The 21705-nt window shown below is 34.7% G+C and overlaps 1 long non-coding RNA gene across 1 annotated transcript in view; it reads right to left on the reverse strand.

Moving 5' to 3' along the window:
• The window catches only part of LOC150098957 (uncharacterized), a 118610-nt gene extending 113018 nt beyond the window's left edge, over positions 1-5592 (reverse strand). Inside the window, exon 1 of the long non-coding RNA XR_016549468.1 lies at positions 5453-5592. This is a non-coding gene — a long non-coding RNA (uncharacterized LOC150098957). The remainder of the gene's footprint in view (positions 1-5452) is intronic.
• Positions 5593-21705: the final 16113 nt, after the last annotated feature.

Genomic DNA, 21705 nt, shown 5'->3' on the forward strand with positions numbered 1-21705 from the left:
AAGGTCTTATCAGTGAGACACTGAGAGCTATCTCAATGGCAGAAGTCATACATCATACCGAAATAACTCTTTATCTGAAGGGTACAGTTCCTCAATGATGATATGTGAATAAAGGTCGAAACCGGTCCTCGTAATGAGTCTTGAAACAGATGATATTGTAAAAATTAATAATTTATATTTATTATGAAGTGGACTAAGTAAATATTTCAAAAATTATTTTTTTTATTTAAAACGCCACTGTTTCATTTTCCCAATGAGAAACTTCTGTGTCCAAGAAAGTTCTATGTCCAAGAAAGTGCTTTCATTCCTACCTTTACATTTTTTAATATGAATCTGTCCACGAAAGGCATTTAGCCTATAGTACACTAGTATTAATATAGTGGGTGGACAAGGATTAGCCAATCGCAGAACTCTATCGTAGAGACTAAACCCAAAATGTTCTCAAGTCAGTTTAGGACTCCAATAAGTAGAGCGATGGTCTCACTAGGCGATGAAAGTTAACTCCTACATGAAGACATTCACAAAAACATCCATATCCAGAAGCTGTTTGGCTGCAGAGCGGATAAACTAACTACTCAGCCAACCAGGTCAGTGATTCTACAAAACCCTGACTACAGACAGTGCTGTATTTATATGGTATAGCGTGTTATAATGCTCTGTACTAATATCTTTATGTATACCATGATTTTATTAATAAGCTGCAGCATAATTCAATTAAGCACTCATAAATATTTCCATATTGTATAAACACCGAATCATCATTACACTCTTCCACTGCTCTTCAGAAAGTACATTCAATTACTTTTGATATCCACACAGCTATAATTCAACATAATCAACGAAAACAGGGCCAACTTCGTCCATGTTCTTTTTATCGTTAATCGAAGTGAGGGTGTCAGCAATATTCCTTTATGGATCGAAACATGCAGCGTTCGCTGTGTTTCGAGTCACCTTCAGCAAAATGAGCATATACTAATATTAAAATTTCCATTAGGAAAATATCTTTACTCCATTATGGTAATGTGAGATAGGTGCCATTTCTGAAAGTCACTTAAGAATAACGATGGAAATTATTCTTGGGAGATATAAGTACTTTGGTAAGAGCCATCTACTTCAAGATGAGCTACATTATTCAAGCACTGAGGGGAAAAAAATTAAAGCTGCTTCGCCACACCACTGTATGAACAAAAACAACTACGATAACATTTTCGGCATGCAGTTATTTATTCATTAGTTATATAGCTGAAAATCTTCATTATGCCTTTTCACCTAGTCCCTGGAGTATACAGTTCCATTAAACACATCAAGACTATCGGTTTGTATCCTACCTGAAGCAATTATTAATAGTTTCAAATACCATATTTATTCATGAACGAAATTTTATTGGTAACTTTGCTTAGTGGTATCTCAAGAAGAGGATAACATACAGATAACTGATATCTGTATGTTATCTTCGTTTTATTTTTAACAATTATAAGGATATTATCAATAGTTATAGTTACATTCCCAATGGGAAAACTATATGATCATAAACGCAGGATGGGAGCAGCAAAAACTGTGGAATTTAGAATTTAAAAATACATATCATTTCACTTTGATTCGTAAATAAAAAAATGGTTTCGTATAAATTAAAAGTTGATAATTATCCTACTTGATTAAACATGCAAGTATTTATATTATGCGTGAAATTCCTTCTATTTTCTTTTGATGTATTCAATGCGTAGTGGGATCCCAACCAGAGACGGCAGAAAATCGCCTTTACGAGATGGTCCAGAATTTCCAAGAACTCTGATTTCAAATGGACTGAATAATCGCTCGGTAATTGATTTTGGGTAAAATGTTCTTGAAGTACCATCGGGCCAATATTTCGAAAAAATAACTAATGAGTTATCGTTAAAGATGCTTTTTAAAACGTTGTTTATCATATTTGTTTCGCTATTTTATATTAATGCAACAAAAATCACTAGGAATCAAAAGTTAGCATTTTTCCTTGCTATATAATGATAGTACAAATCAAAATCAAGTTCCTATTATTGTGGTGTTTTCAAATAGATCTTTGCAAATAAAGAGATACAATTTCTTACAAGTCTCGATATTTATCAAATACAATTCAAATAAAATAGGCAGATAAAATATACTGTTGGAATATTCCTTGAAAGCTGCATATCAGTTTTGACATAGAGTACAGCAAAGAGGATACGCACATCAAGTGTTTAGAAAACCACATTTATTATTTCATTGGTAGATTTACAGAACAAATAACAAAACTGAAACATAGGAACACGAAAAAATAAAAAAGTTGTTGAACGATCGGCAAATTCTCCAGATGGGATGCAAATACGCAACTAATGAATCTATTCGAGGCAGTCTCGTTTCTGAACAAGCATATCGTCACAATTTAAGACTTGGTGGAACATTGAAATATAAAATTATATGGATGAGGTCAATTAGATGTTCAATTATACATAGTTTCAAAGCATATTCCTTAATATCGAGATGTTTGATATTGCGATGTTTCGTAAAATGAGAACCAATTCTGTTTGGAATTCAAAAAACAAAATTGTGAATGTATACCTAAGCTATCACATCTTTTTTTATCCAAATTACTCAACAACAATTGAAGAATAACAGTTCAATGTATCTCATGACATTTCTGTACTTTTATACATTATCAATGGCCAAGAAACACTCTTGTAGCATTTTCCATTATTAGTTTTTACTAATATGGATAATAAAATTTACTGTTTGAATTTTGAGTGCTTAGATCACCTTATATGTAATAGTTTCATATCATTTTATTTTACTGTTTTGCTTTTCTCTTTCATCTAAGCTATCCTTCCATACTGCAATCAAATATGATAAATTTATATTTTAAAAACTGCAAAATTAACTTAACTTTCACTGCATTAAGAAAACAGAACAGCAAACTTTGCAAAGGTCGAATTCAGCAATTCATTAATTACTAAAGCAAATATCAGTGCACAGTTACGTTAATGGGAAAAAAGTAACTAGTTATTAAATATCCTATCTTTCACAAATAACCTCTCAATCTTTAGTTTACTACACGTGAATGCTGTTTCTTATATTGGTATCATATTTTTTACTTTCAAAGATATGCATATGTTAGCTACGATAAAGAGTTACTAATTCAAAGTACTCTTCCCAGAAATGGTTGTTCATATTTCCGATACAGTTTTACGTAATGATCTATACTGTACAGTAAGATATACTGAATATGAAGCTTTATCTACATATTTCCAAAATTCCTTAACATAAAATGGTTCAAACTACTATGAAATGTAGTGGAAATCATGGATGTTTAAGGCTGCGAGACAATTCCCCTAATCTTCAATCAAATGTATCTTACGAGAAAACTCAAATTACTACACTATCGGGATTGCACTATAGTCACTTTATTTTCTATAATCATTTTTCTAATATCTTCGTTCTGATAATCATAGTGTGAAACAAAATGGAAAGAAATTGTAATCGATTAATCACTGTTACGAGAGTCAGTTATCAAATTTCCAGGAACCAGTTATGGAAGATTCCGTTTACGAATCACAGTTTACTTTGGGTACCTACTTCATGCATGCTAACTCGCTTCCTTGTACAGAACGATAGATCGATGAAGAAAATGTGTTCATCTGTAAGAGAACAGTGGGGTTCCTTCTCTGGAATCGTGATCCAATGCTGCCGAATTTAAGAAATGGTTGTCCCTTTCATACAACCTTCTTTAACGCTGTAGTTTATTGCAGAAAAATATTTGAAATCAATATTCGACTATGGTTGGTTTCACAACTTACAGAATCAAAGCTTTTGCAAAAATATCTCCAACATTCTTTTTATTGAATAAGGTGCTCAATAGAAGGATGGTGAATTTTTTTTCATTGGTAACCAGTTATAAACGCCTGTTATTTCCATATTATAATTTTTGTTTCCTTGATGTGGATTTATCAGACTCGGAAACAATTTTGCTCCTATCTTAAGACTACACTGTGGTCCTAATTTCATTTCAAGACAACAATAATCATTCCTAGCATTTACACCTTAGCTGTTGTTTATCAAATTTTCAATACGTATCTCATCCAAGTTGTAGGATCTTCTAAAGGGTGAAATTTGTTAGAATTTAAAATAAAATTTCATGTGCACATAATTCGAAATAAATGTTTCGATAATCTTTTTCTCCCAGCTCCTTTACATATTAAGGAGCAAGAAGGCAATATTTTTAATAAAATCGAAGTGCAAGTTCATATAAAACCACTTCCATTCGTTACTCACGAATTATAGTTACAGGTTATGATAACATACCATGAATAACGATGACGCGAATGTATTTGTCTTTAATCATCACACCACCAACAAGCATGCATCTCGGTATTAATTTAGTAGACATATTTATATATTTAATTATCTCATAATATAATCCAATGATAATCAAATAAAAATTGCTCTCTCGCGTGTGTATGTGCACTGAAATAAGAGACACACAGAGAGAGAGAGAGAGAGAGAGAGAGAGAGAGAGAGAGAACTGTGTATATGTGTGCACATCTAAACTTTCGGTTTAGATGTTAGCGACATACCAATAAATACACAGATATGTCGCTAACATCCCTGCCTTTATTACTTCCGTACGATCTGAGAAAAAAACCGTACAAAACCGAACAAATTCATGTTCTTCTTCATGTTCTATAATACGATATAATTCGATACGATGATAAATTACGTATTTTGTCAGCAGTGTCTATTCTTGTTTCAAACATCGAAACCACAAAAATAAATTTTCAGATAAATAAAAATTATTAATCTCAAAAACACTGCACTTATTATGCTGATAAAAGCAATTTAGAATTACATAAGTTCATCAGATCGATTACAACATTTTATAAAACGAATAATAAATTGATATTAATGAAAGGGTAAACAAACTTTTTTGTATCAGTATAAATTAAAAAAAAAAAAAAACACGTTGAAACGCATATTTTGTGAATGCTTATTTTATCTACTAATAATTCTTCCAAGCATAAATTTTAATGGATTTGAAATTAAAATAATATCCTTAATTACAACATCAGCCAGCATTACCTCCGTCATAAACGAATGAAATTGATAACAGAGAAGAAATAATGCTACACCCGCACAGCACGTCGTTATTAACACAATGGCAAAATGCAGATATCGTAACCTTCGTTAATAGTCACATCTCTAGAGTATACTTTAAGCTACAAAGAATGAAAATTTCTATTCTATCTGCAACACATGCATTTATCATCAGCAACCTACCGTATCGTTAAGATAAGAGTTCTAGTTATTCATTCTCCCGAACGAGTCAACTAAACCTAACCTTACAAGCTCGCCCTACGACTTGCGTAGTCACCGGTTTCAGGGTGAGGCTCGGCGCTGTGTGCAAAGACTAGTACAGAAGACTGCAGGAATCAAGAGAATTACTTACCCAGAGAGTAGATGAGGCCTCATGAATTTCTCTGAATATCCATAATTAAGCTGTCTTGTCATAAAGTATCCTAGACTATGAACCACAATCACCGGAAATCGAAATACAATCAGCTCTTTTTCTGAATGCATTCGTTGTACCGCTACCGCTGGATCACCCGTAAGTGCCCGCCGCCATATTGAGAGGGACACGGCGATCGAGCGAAACTAATCACGCTTTTCATGCAGCGAGAGGACGCTACTGTCCGCACGTCGCTAGGGTTAACATTATCACTTTTTCACTGGTGGGGGGCGTTGGTTGTTGACAGACAGTCATTAGAGGGAAAAGAGAGATTTTCTTGGAAATTCTGTTTTGTCACCCACATGTCGTAAAGCAGTGAAATCAGCCGTACTGCCTGCCTGAAGCAAAGATACGACGTACTTGCTCTATGGCAGACACACACGCCTCCCAACTAAGGCATGAAGCCTACTTCCCTTCCTACACAGTGTGGGAGTCGAAGAGTTCTGCGGCTACAGTCCACCCCGCCAAACGATCTTCTTGCTTTCGGTCCATTGCGTCGTACTTTGGCCGCTTCCAGTTATGTGGCGTCAAGCCAGAGGGGAGGAAGGGAAAGAGGAAGTGTTCCTGATAATCCGTATTCCTGATTCTTTGTTAATATTAATTGGAATTATACGTTTCGCTTAAATATCCGCACACTACATCATATGAATATACTGTATACTAATATTTATTTCACTTAACTGACTTCAATTATGATACGATGCAGAAATTTTAAGTGATATAAATGAAATAAATCCTAAATATTAGTCGTTTTAAAATTATTTCTCATTCAGGTTGTAAAGTGCTCTATGGGGGATTGCACACAAAACTCAAATTTCGGACAAAAATTACTGATAATGTGCAGCTGCTCTGCAAAGACAGTGTTCGTGCAGTGAAACCATAACAGCAGGGAAATTAGGAATTACAAGGAGAGGTTCGTACTACGAAACTTTCATGGTTTCTACATTCGGCTTTGAAATAATATTGGATTTAATATCCACTTGATTTATATAATTTTAGTAAACAATGCGAATGATTCTGGAAATTACTGACTGAAAGATATCATGGTTGATATAAGGAAAATAATAAAAGAAAACCTTTGCAATATAGTTTTATTCTACACTAAAAGTGTTTTCTTTAGTTCCATCGCATTTTGACATCAGCCTACGAAACTGCAATCTCTTAAATATCGACTCTTTTCATTCTCCCACTATCCCCCTCTTATATTATATTATATGTCAGCTGCAATAATTTATTTTCTTTTTTGTTACGAAAAATCATATTAATTCAAAAATAACTCCTTTCCATATTCAAGTTATTTTTATTTGTCATTTAGAATGAATGTCCATTTACTCACCTTAATGAACCTTCATTCTGGATGAGACTGTTTTCCTGAACTATCGTAGTTATATCTTTATTCATGGTACCATTACGCTCACATTATCTGCACACAAAAGCAGAAGGAAATATAAATAAATGACATATTTAAACAATTGTGAGATCAAAATAGTCGATGGTATAATTTTAGGTATATTAACTAGCTTGTCAACCATTCAAATCTCGAAGAATTTTTCAAAAACTAAAGATGGTTTCAAAGCCTTCCATAGGATAATTGTATCATGAATGTAAAAAGATGCGTAGATGAAGTTATATGTCCACTACAATAGGGCACATGCAGAAATTTCATCGGTGAGTAAGCATTCAACCATAATAAAATTCTTAGTTATTTTTCTTAAACGCTATTTTATTTCATTCACTGTTGCAACGGAAACACATCAGAAATTAGACTTTTCTCTGTTTTATCCCTTATTCTACTATCCAGACGAAGCCAAGCACTGAATATTCACATGAAAATAACTTAACAGCATATGCTATTGACGTCATAATCGCAATAAGAAACGGGAAAGAAATAAAAGTCATTCACCAAACACACAAAACGTACACAAAAGCCTCAGAACAAAACTAAACACAGGAAAAAGCGATGACCTATGGACAAGGAATTGAAAATACAAAGCTGATTCTCTAATCATGCAAAGATATAAGACATAAACATGTGGGGTTTACTTAGACGACACCGAAACCTACAATGTGCTGAACTGGACAGAACCATACAACTTTTTAAAGAAAGTCCTGCATAATGTCCAGCAACCTGTTTAGGTATTAATCATAAACCAGATAGCAGCCAGCATATAACTGAACATACTCTCAAAATTCTTACACCAACTCAAGTTTTCCTCCACCATATTAAATTAGCAACTACATGTTTCCTATGGAACAAAATGAACGGAAAATTCTGAACGGCCACACCACGAAGTTAGTCAGGACTTAATCTCAATTGAAAGCAGGATTATGTCCCACAGAATAATTTTCTTTCTCGAGACTCTGTAGATGAAACACAACGACTCTAGAATATATTCTTAAAAAATATATCAGATGTCTTCTGCTATCCGCAATCCTCAGAACAGCCAACATACGAATGCTTTCCAAACTGTCAATATTTTAACGAGATGCTATTTAGTCCTGGAAAGGGTAAGAGCTGCATCATACACTAAAAGGATGATCTCCGCCACCCGCGATTATAGAGCCGCTATTCACAAAGAGGCACATTACAGATTCCCACAACTAGACATCTCTTCCCTACATGGAACTGGCAAAAAATTAGAACCATCGCGGAGATATTCTTCTTCTTGCTTTAAGCTTAAGAATCCATCGTTTTTTTTTGGTCTACTAACTGGTATTTTCGTATTTGATTTACAATCTCTTTCTAGCTTAAGTATTCTTTTTAAGTCTATCCTATTAATATGTGAATTTAATTCAAATTATTTTTTGCCCATGCATTTTATAGGCTGTAATTGATATTCTTCATAATTTTCATATACGGGTTTGACTGGACATCGAAATCATCATTATTGTTTTCTGATTGTGTGAAAGCGAGGTACACATTCATTCCTGCAGCACAAAATGTAACTAGCACGATTACTATGTCGTCCTTAGGCGATTGCTTCGCTGGAAGTACAGAAAGGTTTTGTCAATGTCTCTCATATTGCTATTCCTCAATCACTTTAAAGGACTGGTTGTTCTGTTCTTTTTTTAAAGATTATATTTCTGAGTTATATAGTAAGTCATCCATTACAATTAGTAGAAGATAAAACATCGTCTATTCCTTCTATACGAGGAGTTAGACAAGGAGATCCCTTATTATCGTTTATCTATAATATTGCTATTGATCACTTTCTTTCATCTATGCCACGATATATTGATTGTAATTTGAATGGATGTCAAATAAATACAATGACGTTTGCAGATGATTTGATACTTGTTGCTTAAACTTGAGAAGTTGTCAGACCGTGCTGCTCAGTATTTTACTCCCAGAGAAATGAATCGTGAAAGGAAGAGATGGGAAAGACTTCTATATCTCACAGTCGACAGGAATCCCTTCATTGGCTCGGAGAAGGTTCCATCTCAACATCTTTGAGTCCATGAAGGAACACGAATGTTTAGATGGGAGTATAAAAATCTCGTCAGGGTTAGGATAAATGCCCTTCCTACCAAGGCTCGTATAGTCCGAGGTAGGCAGCATAATATAGATACTACATGTAGGGCTGGATGTGAGTTCAGAGAGACTATGACACATTATAATCCACAACATTAGAGTTAAAATACATGATGAATATGTGACATCATAAAGAACCAACTAGAACAGAAAGGATGGTTAGTCAGAAAGGAGCAAAATATCAGGACTGAAGCAAGCATAAGAAAGCCTGATCTTTTGGCATCAAGAGATGGTAGTGTTGTCGTCCTGGATATTCAAGTCTGTGGATCGAACCGAGCAATTTAACATAAGATAGATTATTAGGTTAACCATTAGATTAACCACTTGGCCAGCTGGCCTGGTTGGCCGAGTGGTTAGTTCTATCAGCTCTCCAGCCAAAAGGCTTCGGGTTCGAATCCCGCCTTGAGTATGGATAGTTGTGATCGTCTCTGAAAATAGTGGTGGTGATCGGCGGTAGATTGTGTTATTGTAGATGAAGGTAGTTGCGGCTAGTGCAGTGGTAGAGACGGAGAGTTGTAGAGCAGGTGCTCCCCCTCGATGAGTCTTTCTATTCCCTGGAGGCGTTACGTAATAATCATAATTATTATCATGCTTCTAATCTAGGTATTAAAAGACATTACTTAGAAGAATATGGCTCTCTACCTGATTTTTGCTATAACCATGTCTAATAGATGCGTGTGGTGTATAAAGTCCTATAAGCAGTGATGAGCTATAAGGGACTCGCGGGGGCTCGCGCGAGCCCTTTGTTAAATTTTTCTCAAATTTGCGAGCCCCTTTTTCTTATTTAATAATCTTGTAGAACTAGAAAATACCACCGCGGAATGTATACATGCTACTATAATAATTGCTATTTTGAATTCATATGGATTTTCTGATAACTGTTTAAAAAATTACTTCTTTGCATTTTGTTCTGATGGAGCTTGTGTAATGTTAGGAAACAAATCAGGTGTTGCAATCAAACTTCTACAAAAATTTCCCAACATTGTGATTTGCCATTTAGTAGCTCATCGTTTTCAATTAGCATTAGACGATTTGATAAAAAAACATTAAAGAAATAAATCATTTTGAAATATTTATGGATAAATTATATGCTTTTTATCATCAATCACTACAAAATCAACAAGAATTAAATACGATTGTTTGGACCACGATAGGCAGCTTGCAGCTTGCCGTTCGCAAGCTGCAAGCTGCGAACGGCTCTTGCTGTATGGAGAAATTACCCAGATTTATGCAAGTATTTATATATTTATAAATATAAGGACTTTTTAAACCGACTTCTCAATTTGGAATTTCTAAGATCTAGCATTAATGATTGATATCCGACAGGAATTATCATATCTGTCAGAAGCTCTACAAAGTCGCAATATAAGTATTATAAGGGCTAAGTAGTCTTTTGTTTTCTTTTCTTTTTTTTTTTTTTGCTCGACGATGTTATCCTTTTGTTAAAATCCCTTTGTTAAAATTTCCATAGCTCACCACTGCCTATAAAGATGCACAGATGTTCGATCTTAGTGCCCAAGACATCAAAATACTTTTCCTCCGAGTCCTTCAAGGAATATTGATTGCATAGATCAGGGATTCTCAACCTTTTCCAGTGGCGTACCACTATATTTAATTCAATATATTAGATGTACCAGTAAGGCAGTGGCTCATATATCATCAGTGGTACGCGTACCATAGGTTAAGAATCCCTGGTGTAGAGGATTCATCAAATAATTATCAGGATCCCTAGGAAAGGTGTTAGTTAGGCTTCTACATATATACTTGTAAAGCATGCATCAATGGTGCACACTATATGTGTGTGCATGCGGTTGATGTATGCTAGTCATTGTCCTAGCGTTAAGATATTGTAACGCGAAGAATTAAAAATAAAAAATAAAGATGATCGCCGAAAAAATCTACAAACGTGGCACACGCTGTTGACTTTATCCCACACTTGTTTTCGGGTTTTCGGGTTGAAGTGGCTGGAACAACGGCCGAAGCAACTAAGGCTGTAGGCCAGAACATTATGTTTAATTGTGTGTCATTGTGTTATCCGATAAACAATTCTGGATATGAACAGCCTCGCTGTGATCCATACACTCTTCACATATGCCTCTCCGTGGCTTAATTTTGTTCTGCAAAATGAAAATGTAGACGGGAGATTTGAAGGTGCTTTAGAGATCTAGACCAACTCTTGTTGGTCTAGATCTCTAAATTTAAATCTAAATATGATTTAGATTTAAATCTAGATTTAAGTCCCATGCCAACATACATATAGTATGCATATTCGCAGGGGACTCTTGAAAGGAGTCACTTCAATCTTCACATTTAATCACTTGAAGAGTGATTAAATCTTTTTCTTAAGAAAATTAGGACAGTAATGTGGGAGCAGAGAAGGAAATTATATAATTAATGCAAAATTCAAGACAAAGAAGCAGACATATAATGTTAATGATCAATAAAAATTCAAATGACCAATAACAATGTTGCAAACTTAATCCGGTTTTTTACAAATTTTACAGTCACTAGCTTTGAATTAGGGAACTACCAGAAATACATGCCTTGAGTAGGAAAGTCCTAAAGCCTAATATCAGGTCCTCTTATGTTATAATTGTAACTGTTAGTTCGTTCGAAGCTGGGTGTCGTTACTCATAATTCATTATTCTGTTGTTAGGATACTACTCCAACATAATGTTGAAAACGCGTATAGGAGTACCGTGAGTAAGCAAAGTGTTAGATACTCTGGGAGTGATTTAGACACAAAATTTGATGCTTTCGGTGTTTATCAAGATACTTCACAATAAGCATACGAAAATATTATTATAACCAAAGCACCAAATATTTTAAAAAGATATTAAAAGGTTAATTTAAAAAACGCGGAGAAAGAGGAAAATGAAAAATTAGTAAAAATATATTCTTTCGTTCTTCTCAACACAAAGTGAAAAAAGATTAGATAAGGAGGGAACTCTGCTCTGAAGACAAAAGCATGCTTTTTTGTTTTCTTTAACTTCAGGCCACCAGTAAGCCGAGTAACGATGCATGAAACCATTTAAATCCCGATGGGGAGAAATTTTTACAAACATCACAGTGAAATTGAAACCTACACTTGTCACTAGCATTGTCCACTCGATCATAACAGAAGCTAAACACAGCAAAACGTAATTAATGCCTCAATTTACATAAACAAACACCTTAATATGAATGCCTTTAAAATTATTCAAGTATTTTACGAAATTGCAGAAGGTTGAAATTTGATATGTATGAAGTGTACTGTACCATACTGTAATGGACTGACACTCCCAAGAAAAATCTCAAGTCAAAATGACGGATCCATTTCAGCGATCCAGAATTGCTGAAACTGGTAACATTCATCGGATTAAATTACAATATTTCTTTTTTCAAAATTCAAATCGTCATTCGCCTTGCGAAGACAGTCTTAAACTCATTCCATGAAAGGCATGCCGTGCATCCGAGCAGCCATTTGATTTCAATTCTTTGCTATAGATCCTCTACACCTCCTAGATCAGCCACTAAATGTATAGATTCTTTGCTACAGTATATCCTCTAATTTCAACATTAGTTGAAATCTAGATTCAGTTCTAAGCATGATCTACCAGCTTACGTAAATTTCCATTTAATGAAATAGTCTATATAACACAGTTCTCTAACTATTCTGTCTCTACATTTCTACGTGCAAAGAGTAAAATACAAAAAAAACGAATCTTGCACGAAGTGTTTTGTGAAGATTATTTATGGCTGTTTAAAACTGTGCATTCTATATAGTTAATTAGGATTTAATAACTAAATTGGAATGTCATGTGCGAGAAATGAATAATTAATAGCGTTGAACAGTTAAGTTGTTTAAGCTGAAATACGTGTTTTTCTTTAATCCTTAAAATGAACTAAAGCCGAAACACGTGTATAAATGCGTTTCTATTAAGACACTTACTATGATATTATTTACTATTAAATGTAAATGAATTTTAAGACTAACTGAAAGACGCAATTTCTTTATTCAGATATTCGTTACAGGTTACTGCGAACTTATCTTGGCAATTCGAAATATGGCTGATCTGTGGAAAACCAAAATGAATTTATCAGCTTGACTTATACAAGGTACTTCTCAGCAGAGATTATATCATTAATGACTTGTGGAAAAATTGTCGAAATTTTTAAAGAAACATTAATTTCGTCTTCCATCCTGCAACCTTAACATTTTTCTGGCACTCTTAAATTTTAATAACGAATGCATGATGAAATGTGTTTTTTATATGAAGAACTAATTTTCTTTGAATAATTAAATTTACTTATGGCTATTAATCGCCGATGGCAAGCGGGAAGTCAAAATCAATTAAAAGTTTATGGATTTTTTTCCCTTCAACCGATCTAAATTATCTAAAATGTAATATTTTTTCATATATATTTCAAAATTGAGGGAAAGTTTGTTAACAAGTTGAGCAATATACGTACATGAATATTATTATAACACAATCACAGGAAATTCTACTGCAGTCATTATCACTAATTAGCAATAAAGAAGGGTTATAAGAACTAAATGAGACATTAAAATTGAATTTAATGGAAGTCTTCAATCTGTTCAATTCCTAGCGCAACCAAAATGATTTAACGTTACTTGTTGCAAGCTCATTTATGGTCGAGGTCAAGTGTTACTTTTCCATTGCTTATATCCAAAGGAGTTGTTCACCAGTGATGAAACGCAATCCTTTAAACCCAAAGTCGTGTAACTGCCATTACTGTCATAACCAAGTATGTATGAGATGACAAGATTAAGCCATAAACGTTGAGCAATAATGGAAAGGAAAATTCAGAAATTTTAAAGAATGATGCATACACATATGTCTAGATATTTTAAATCCTAGTTCTTTAATAAAGTTCATGCTATGGAGGGAAAGCTCAAACTTTAGATTAGTTATATAACTTTAGTTATATAACTTTGCATATTTTTAAATTACTAAATGCATAAAAATATACATGTTAAAATGAATATTACGAAACAACAACAGGAAATATCATGCTTTGCAAATGTGTTAATCCTGTTACTTTATTAACTCAGAAAGAATAAAAAAAACTACTAGTTCAGAGGTATACAAAATATCCATAAGATATGGGTTCTTTTCTATTTACTTTCAAAAATAAAAAATAAAAAATACTGAGGGTAATAAATCTGATTCCCTTGAAAATTACCTTAGTGCCACAAGCCAGTGGCCGTAACTGGAACGTGTTCCACTTACGGTCACTAGAATATTCCGTAAGGTTTTAAAATCGGAGAGCACTTCAAGTAAACAAAGTTGAATATATAAATCATGAGATTCATCCTGTGTCCAAGAACAAGTAGTCGAGACCAGATCTGTTTCGGAGTAGTTCCGACATGTGTCGCAATAAATTCAATGAATTCAGGTGACTAAAATCGTGTTCCAAAAGAGAATATAATATTATGAGTAAATAAAAACGCTAATACTATTAAGTAATAAAATATGAAAACTATAAAAACTCCAGAGGGAAAAAAAGAATGTTCCAATAGCAGAGATAGATAAAGAGACGTTGCAGTAACTACAGCAATCAGTTAATCAATTAACTAAAAAAAGTTAAGAAACTTAAGAAGTTAAAATAATTTAAAATAATTTAATTCATTTTAAGAATTTAAAATGAACAAACACACTGACCAGAATTAAAAATCAAAAATCTCTATCAGCAAAAAATTAAAATTAAGCTGTTTGACGTCTTAGTAATGAAAACAAAAATTAATCTGAAAAACATTTCTTGTATATCAGTACTGTGTATTTGGCCAGGTTAGAGATATAAGGTATAAAAGAGCAAAAAAAAAAACATTACAATGATTCCTGGGGTGTACGGTTAGCTTCTGCGTTCTTCATAGCACCCAATCTTAAGCGTCACGTCTTCAGGCATCTCCTATTATGGCAGACATGTCGAGGATATAATTCCTCATTCAACTAGGATATAATTCTTCTTCTTCTACGTCCACCTCACACTCAGTACAGAACTGAGAGCAACTGGAGCCGTCAATCCGTTTTCTAAACCCTAATTATAAAGTCTTCTCACTACCACAGCTTCTTAAATCGAAATGATTCATACACCGACAAGCGTTGCAACTACTCATATCCTACATTTAATATTAGTTCCCCCCTTCAAGTAACCTCCAGATTCCTCCTCATTTCTATACTCCTCACATAAGGCATGATTATTTTCCCTTGCAGAATTGTGTTATATGGGAGAGAAGGGTGAACATAATTACATAGCTCTGTGCCAACCTCAAGATAATCTGTTTTCCTTATACCAAACCTATCATATTTCCAATAACAGATTTCAGAACTGTATTTTCCATAGCGAATCCTATTGAAAATTATAAAATCCAAACCCATTAATTACAAAAGTTGTTTACATTAGATGCCAACCTATCTTGGACAGCACGGGCATCAAATCGACACGGATGGCTTTCTTCAGAGCTACTACAGAACAATGTCACTGCTGCAAACTTTCTTTTCCAAATGAAACTAAATTATCTGCTCTGATACAGTAAATGACAGGGTTTTTCTTCGTGGAAATAAGGATTTACATATGCAGAATCTTCCAGAAGAACAAGCGGTGAATAGACAATAATACATTGGCCTCACATTCTTATATGTTTCGGCATTAATAACCAACCCAGCCCATCCTTGAAACAAACAAAAAAAAAAACTTCAAAAAGCTAAATTACACACATGTTAATTAATATCGTCTACGAAAGACAAAGAAGGTTCCTTGAAGAAATCCTAATAATGGAATAATGACTTACGTCCCATGTTGATTCTGAATGAAACTAGAATCCAGAAAAATGAACAAGCACTTCCATAATCCAACCACAACACTCGACACCGTGAAAGTCAAGGACTGCCCCAAAAGTCCTCATAATCGTCATCCATTAAAAACACGACAGTTCAATAGCAAACTTTATTATAAATATTTTTATCATAATATATTAAAAAAGGTGTGAACTGACTTCAGGTCTCATTTCTAAATAAAAATGCATGACTACTAGATTTTGTTTCAAGTTGTGAATTTAATTTTCAACTGCATAAAGATATCACTTTTTTGAATAACGGAAATCCAATAATATTCCAATAATCCAAACTTTTTTCTTCAAGTATTGGTAAATGTTTGACATATATTACCCAAGTTTATTCAAGTAATGATTTTTCTATGTCATTTTACTACTGAGGAGTGCATTTCGTAATTCAGAAGAATGCATGACAATAGAGTATGCACTTCACATTCGTAAACTTGCACTAATAAAAGTGTCAAATACTAGTTGTAGATAACAGTTATAAAAATAAATTTAAAAAAAAAATGAATAAAATGAAAAAAATGAAATATCATAACATTAATTTTAATCGTTTTAATAAATTTCATTTAGCAAACAGAACATAAAACGTATTTTATGGACGTGTAAAAAGAGGTAAATTAAAGAAAACGACACAAAGAAGTACCAGAGAAAATATTGAATTTGTAGAATTGCGAAAGTTAGAAAAGAAATCAAAAACAACATCAGGAAATATAAATTAAGAACAGTTTACAACATAAAAGTAAACAAAATAATACCTGAAAATGATCAAACGGGGGTTGCGTGGAATAAAAAAAAAATGGATTCCAAAACTGAAAAATAAGCAATAGAATAGATAGAATATAATAGAAATATGCAGCGATAGAGACCTATACGCAGGCAGGGAAACAGATATAGATCGTCTGCCAGTTTTACATGAGGAATATAGAGAAAACTATCAATCGTAATCGAAGAATTATTAACAGATTTAACTGACGGACTACTTCTACAAAGGTTGGGAAAAAAAAAAAAAAACCTCTCCCGTGCATCACGAAAGGTAAACTTATACATCAGCATTATGGATGAACTAAGAGTAACATTTGGATTATAATCTGGAAACCTTGCTAAATAATCAAACACAGAACTTTTACTTTGTAAAATATTGACTGCACTTTTAAGAATGTATTATTAGAAGCGGCTGTATTGAAACATCTGGATTTTGTAAAATGGACTTGTGAAACACATTTATATCACAAATTAAAAGACAGTACACGCGCAAAATAAATAAATAAATAAACAATACTGAATAACTGAATATCGAAGTTCAGTACTGCTTTTTTGTGTGTCATACCGTAGAAATCACTGTTAAGTTATACAATACTTAGTCAATACCAGTTTAATGAGATATTTTGATGATAAACACTAACATCCTTTTTAGTGTGAATGATGACTTACTAAACAAACGCGGAAAAGGAAACACACACACACACACACACACACACACACACACACACACACACACACACACACACACACACACACACACACACACACACACACACACACACACACACACACACACACACACGCAGCTTGGAAAAAAGTTAACGGACACCGCCATGGGCAAGGTGCATCGCGCCATGTAACGAGTCACGTTTTGTAGCCGGTATAAATTGGAGGAATGTGATGCACCCTGCTCCCAAATCAGTGCAAGTGTGTCCGGGTGAAATGGCTGCGAGAAGGGAACTGACGAAGTTTGAAAGAAACGTTGTGATAGGATGCCATGTTGCAGGCCTATCTGTTCGGCAAATTGTTGAGAAATTGGGCCATCCCAAGTCATCAGTGATGCCATACTGAGATGGATGTGCGGGGAGTCAACTGCAAGTGCTATCCGCAGTGGACGACCCACCACACTCACCAAACGTGACCATACGGTGCTGCTCAGGATAATATGTAAAAACTGCCATTCGTCAACCGGTGAATGCGAAATATCGACTGGAACATGAATCAGCACAAAAACATTCAGAACCGAGGTTTCACAACATGGCATGATCGTGGAAGCCGTAATATGCAAGCCCCACATGACCGAAGCATGTCATCTTCAGTAGCGCAAAGAGCGTGTACAGTGGAACGTAACGAATCACTCTACACCTTCTAACGAGCAGATGGATGGGTAAGGGTGTGGTGGATGCCCGGTGAACATCACTTACTAGAGTGCGTAATCCCAGCTATATATGAATTCGCAGGTGGTGGTGTGATGGTATGATCCTGTTTTTCTTGGTTTAGCCTCGGGCCTCTGTTTGTGTGTCACGAAGACTGAACTCCAAGAGGTATCTGAACATTCTGGACAATGCAGTGTAATGCTTTCTACTTTGTGGCTTTTTTATGGAACTGACCACCATCTTTTTCAGCAAGACAATGCAACGTATCATAAGGCTGCTGATATAACTGCGTGGCTTGTGGACATAAACGTCACCACGCTTGACTGGCTATCACAGATCCCTGATCTCAATCCTACTGAACATCTGTGGAATGAACTGGATGGTCGGGTGAGGTCAAGGGACGTCCTCCTCCACATTGGCCCAGGACCTCATTACATTTTTTTAACAGCGTTGGCTCAGGACCTCGTTACTTCACGCATGAAAAACAAAAATTCCAAAAAATCTAAGACTGCGTTTAGGACAGTAGAAGCATCACAAGAGAAGTTCGCAATAATGCTATTACTAAGTTAAAATTCGAGTTTTCTGTAAGTGAGCTATTTTTCCCTCTAGATATCATCATAAGAATGCCTACAGAAAGAATTGTCCAAAATTCCCATTGATTGCTATCGTACGCTTGTGGAAATGATGTCCCAAAGGATCTCAGCGAAAGGAGGTCCTACATCGTATTAAGGTGGACGAAATCGCTCTTTGTTAATCACACTCTGATGTCCGTTGACTTCTTTCAAAGGAGTATATGTTATTTAAATAAATACAGAAGTGATTTGATAATATCTAAAAGGGGAAAAAGTTCACTTATCGAAAACATGAATTTTAACTTAGTAAAAGCATTACTATCGTATAAACTTCTCTTCTAGCAGTCTGCAACAATAAAGCATTCCAAGATTTGTTTGACATTTTTATTAGTCATGGGTTAAGCCACATCAGTATACTATTATCATAGCATTGCTAATCGGTAAATTAATAGAAAATAATTATATTGTTTTGGTGACCAGATATAATAAATAAATATTTTTAATTTTATTTTATTGACTTTGATAACCAAATATTTATTTGATTTCAATTTATATTATTTCATTTTAAATTTTATATAATTCGACCTGATCACCAGCACGATATAATTATTATCTGTTAAGTTACCAATTGCCAACGATGTTATAAAAGTATATCCACGTCGTGACTTTACTCATGAAAAATAAAAATTCCAAAAAATCTAAAAATGCGTTTATACAGTAGAAGCGTCACAAAAGAAGTTCGCAGTAAGGCTAAGTTAAAATTCAAGTTTTCTGTAAGTGAACTATTTTTTCCTTTAGATATCATAAAATCTCTTTTATGTTGATGATGCTTGAATAGAAAGAAGTGTTTTTCCTTCTTCCCTTTCTTTGTATGTGAAAATTAATACATACCTTAATCTATTATGCTCTTCTCTTTCAGGCACTATTTATTTTCATCGTTTCTTCTTGAAAAAAAATAAAAAGCAAATTTCATCTCACACGTTTTCGACGCTCCGATTCTAATCAAGAGCTCTCCATGTTTAAATTAATTTATATCACACATTTCTTTTCATTCAGCCTTCACAAGATGCACATTTCAAGAGGGGGCAATAACATAATTAGAGTACCTTAGGAAATAAAAAAAAACAAAAACGTCGCGGACAATAAAAACTAAAATATAGATATCAATGCGGAATTACCGGCTTCAATATTAAATATATTAAAGGCAAACAATAACATAATTTTAGACTGACACGTTTGAAAAATGTCTCAATTAGAAAATCGATTTTTTTTGCGAGTTAATGAAGCAGAATCGGAGATACTGCGCTCTCTGCTACATCAGCTTAGCATTTATTTAAGGCTTTTAACTAACCTCTTTCTCTCTCTCTCTCGCACACACACACACACACACACACACACACACACACACACACACACACACACAAAATACTTCGCAATTCCCTGAACAATTTCAGAGAAGTTGATACATGTTATTATTTTAATATAACTATAAATACCGAGAAAAAAATTCAACTTATTCGTAAATTCAACTCATTCTCTATTGATTGTTAAAGCGACGAAACAATGAATTGCTGTTATAGAAATACAAGATGATGAGCGATGTTATTAACTATTTTTTTCTATTTTGAATGAACTAAACAATCCGTTGGCACAAATGTGTACTGAGTATCAATCAAGCTCCTCACAACTGATTTTTTAAAAAATATTTCATTCGGTTTCTATACAGATAGGCTTCAATATATACACAGGGTGGCCATAAAATAACTTTCCCTCTTTGCAGGCATCTGTAGATAAAACTAATAAACGGAAGCTGACCAAATTTTATATTGAAACTTTTGAAGGCATGGGGAGATGATTTCCGCGAAAAAAAAAAGATTTAGTACCAAAAGTCGCCGATAGGGGAAATTTTGGCGCCATGCCGTCGGAAAGAACTGACTGATAACCCTCTCATTACTGAAATGCTGGCGTAAAAGGCGCTGTACTGAACGTTCAATGTGTGGCCGTGCTCCATCCTGCATAAAAATGATGGAGTCCAAACATTGTCTTTGCTGCAATGCAGGAATGACAAAATTTTCCAGCATTCGTCGATAAATCTCTTCAATAATGAGTAGACTACAGGACCTGTAGGGGAAATACGCTCAAAAAAGTATGGTCCTATTATGAAATCGCTGTGAAGCCACACCACACGGTTACTTTTGGAGAATGCAGTGGTACTTGCTGGATCGCTTGGGGATGTTCAGATGCCCAAATTCTGCAGTTGTGAGTTTTGACCGACCCATCCAGATAAAAATGAGCCTCATCACCCCACAATATTCTCCAAGGCCAGTCATTGTCAACCTCCATTCGGGCAAGAAACGTTAGCGCGAAGGTCATGCACTTATCATAATCTGCGGTAGTTAGTGCTTGCACACGACTGAACTTATACGGATAGAAGTGAAGCATTTTCCGTAAGCTTTTCCAGACTGTACCATAAGCCATATCAAGTTTGCGAGCTATGGCACGAGCGCTTGGACCGGTACTGGTCCCTGTGTCGTCGAACACCGCAGTAGCAATGTCTGTTACTGTCTCTTCTTGCACTGCTTTCCGTCCTCTGCCAGATCTAACTGCTAGTGATCCAGTTTCTTCAAACTTCTTAATCATAGCTCTCAGTGCTACAGCTGACATAGGACCTGTACGCAGGTTGCGAAGCCTTCTAAATTCCCGAAGGGCCGCTACAGCACTGCACTGTTTAAGGTAAAACAACTTAACAAGTAAAGCACGCTGAGGCAAAGTAGGACGCATATTGAGCACAATTCGTCAGTCATTCGAATAACTGCCTGAACGTTCCCAATCCCTTTTGGCGCTGCTGTCACGTACGCACAGTAAAATTTGCATAATCCTTTTTAACTGCGTTTACTGCAAATATTGGACTGCTTTCGGCTCCGCCAGCGCCAAAATTTCCCCTATCGGTGACTTTTGGTACTAAATCTTTTTTTTTTCGTGGAAGTCATCTTCCCCGTGCCTTCAAACGTCTCAATAGAAAATGTGGCCTCATTCCGTTTATTGGTTTTAACTACACATGCCTCCAAAGAGGGAAAGTCATTTTATGACCACCCTGTATATATATA

Source organism: Typopeltis vanoorti, chromosome 15 (assembly GCF_054136105.1).
Source record: "Typopeltis vanoorti isolate ZY-2024b chromosome 15, IOZ_Tvanoo_1.0, whole genome shotgun sequence".
Taxonomy (NCBI): Eukaryota; Metazoa; Arthropoda; class Arachnida; order Uropygi; family Thelyphonidae; genus Typopeltis; species Typopeltis vanoorti.